This window comes from Octopus bimaculoides, chromosome 9 (assembly GCF_046866305.1).
Source record: "Octopus bimaculoides isolate indiv1 chromosome 9, ASM4686630v1, whole genome shotgun sequence".
Classification (NCBI taxonomy): domain Eukaryota; kingdom Metazoa; phylum Mollusca; class Cephalopoda; order Octopoda; family Octopodidae; genus Octopus; species Octopus bimaculoides.
In genome coordinates this window covers 46,510,245-46,512,744 of record NC_142936.1, presented here as the reverse complement: position 1 = coordinate 46,512,744, position 2,500 = coordinate 46,510,245, and the positions used below count along the sequence as shown (strand labels likewise).

Below are 2,500 nucleotides of genomic sequence, written 5' to 3'. Positions count from 1 at the left end.
TTTAAATAATACATGTAAAACCTACTGGATGTGGAGAATGCTTTTTTCTTTCGTTTGTTCGTTCGTTCATATATATAAATTCATATATATATATATATATATATATATATATATATATATATATATATATAAATAAATATATATATATATATATATATATATATATATATATATATATATATATATATATATATATATATATATATATATATATATATATATATATATATATATATATATATATATATATATATATATATATATATATATATATATATATATATATATATATATATATATATATATATAATATATAAATAATATATAAATATTTGCATATATCCATACATATATATACATACCTACATCTATATGTATACATACATGCATATATGGGTGCAGGACATCACAAAAAATGTTAAACACAATGAGAAACGAAAACAGAAAACGAACTCTTTTCCGAACAACGAAAAAAAGAGAGAAACGAGATATGCAACATGAAAAATATTTCCCTTCATCAGTAGCCCCCTGTCCATCTACTCCGCGTTTCAAAAGGAGACGTAAAAACACTATTAGGCTAAAACAGCCTATGAGATATGGAAGAGATAAGGGAAGTAACAAGAGATTTGCAGGGAAATTTTAAACTTAAAGATTATAGGGAAGTCAAAATCTCTTAAAACTGAAGAGTGCAGCTTGAGACACAATTATGTATGCATGTATGTATATATGTATGTATTCAGTTTTTATCATCTTCTCTTCTCCATTTTTCACGAATTTGTTGAGTTTCTATGGGATACCTTTCCATAAATTCTCATAACACACCATATACATGTAATAATTTCATATTCGTTAAAACCTTACGCCAAAAAGCTACCAGCAAAATATGAAGAATGTTTGTTAGAAATCGCCCTTTGGAACCCTCCAAAGTAAAGGTTGAAACATAATTCAACGTTTTGACACACACACACACACACACACATATATATATATATATACATATATATATATATATATATATATATATATATATATATATATATATATATATATATATATATATATATATATACATATGTATGTATGTATGTATGTATGTATGTATGTGTATGTATGTGTACGTATTTATGTGCCTGTGTTTGTTCCTCCCACTATCAAAATAGTGCCTGTGTCTATTTGGCAAAAAAAAAAAGTAAATAAAATGACCATCCCGAAATACAACAATATCTGTTTCAACTCATGATTTCACACCAGGTATCTTACAAAACGAATTGATATATATATATATATATATATATATATATATATATATATATATATATATATATATATATATATATATATATGTATGTATATATATTGTCGCGCGCTGATGACGGGTAAATACCTAGAAACCCGGGTCTGTGCTGCGTATTATGTCAGGTCGAAGATGGGATGGATGGCTTCCCTTTGCAAATACTGATAGGGTACAGAAAGTGTGTCAATAGCCAGCTTGAGGAGGTTTCCTCCTGCAGCTACAAGCTAAGTGTAGCATCCACCCTTAGTGGTTAGCCACATTTAAGTGGCAAATATACTTCACGTTGTCGTGCAGCTACTGTTTATACCTCGTTCAGAGATTTATTATTGCTTATATATATATATATATATATATATATATGTGTGTGTGTGTGTGTGTGTGTGTGTGTGTGTGTGTGTGTGTGTGTGTGTGTGTGTGTGTGTGTGTGTATGTATGTATGCATGTATGTTTGTACGTATATATATGTAGAGCGGGGGTAAATTCCAATCCATTCTCCAGGAGTTTAATTTCTTCTTTGGATAATTTCTTAGCAGATAAATTTAGTATTTTCGGTATGCTTATGTGCTTGTTTTTTAATGTTTCGAGAAGATAGTGGAGGAGCAGAGAAGAATTAATACTCCCAAGAAATTATCGTATCAATGAAATAGCTTCGGAACCAAATGAAGAAACAAAGATTCGCCTCAGTTTAGCACTACAGAGATTCGATGCTGAAATCAAACTTTTAACCTTTGAATAACATACTCCCAAAATAAATTTGAAAATTGTGACACCCATATACATGAAGAATTTAACAAAAGAAGCAGTGGATGTACCAAAAAACCAAAACATTCTAGATATGTAGAAAACCGACACCATCAAGGAGGAGACGAAGTCTAAGAGGATCTTGGAATCAAAAATCCTCTGGTCACAGGAATACAAAAACATCTATGGGAAAAACCACACAAAAGCTAAACACCAACCTACTACGACAACGTTTAGACCTGAAAACAACGGCAAAAGGAAGGAAGTTTTCCCACAAAATAGACAACGATACCTCAGTACACTAAGAAATACAAATTTGCGATCATACGCAGATATAATAAGAAACAAGAGAAGATAAAACCCCAACCAAAGAACAAATAGAACTCTCCAGAGACCAAATAAGTCAAAGACCCAAACGAGCCAAATGGAACAACAATAGAATAATGAGTCAACACCATCCAGTCC

General features: G+C 29.9%; 1 protein-coding gene across 2 annotated transcripts in view; it reads right to left on the bottom strand.

The window, feature by feature from the left end:
* The window catches only part of LOC106877298 (uncharacterized), a 300,359-nt gene that overhangs the window by 62,206 nt on the left and 235,653 nt on the right, over window positions 1-2,500 (bottom strand). The gene's annotated exons all lie outside the window — the stretch shown is intronic.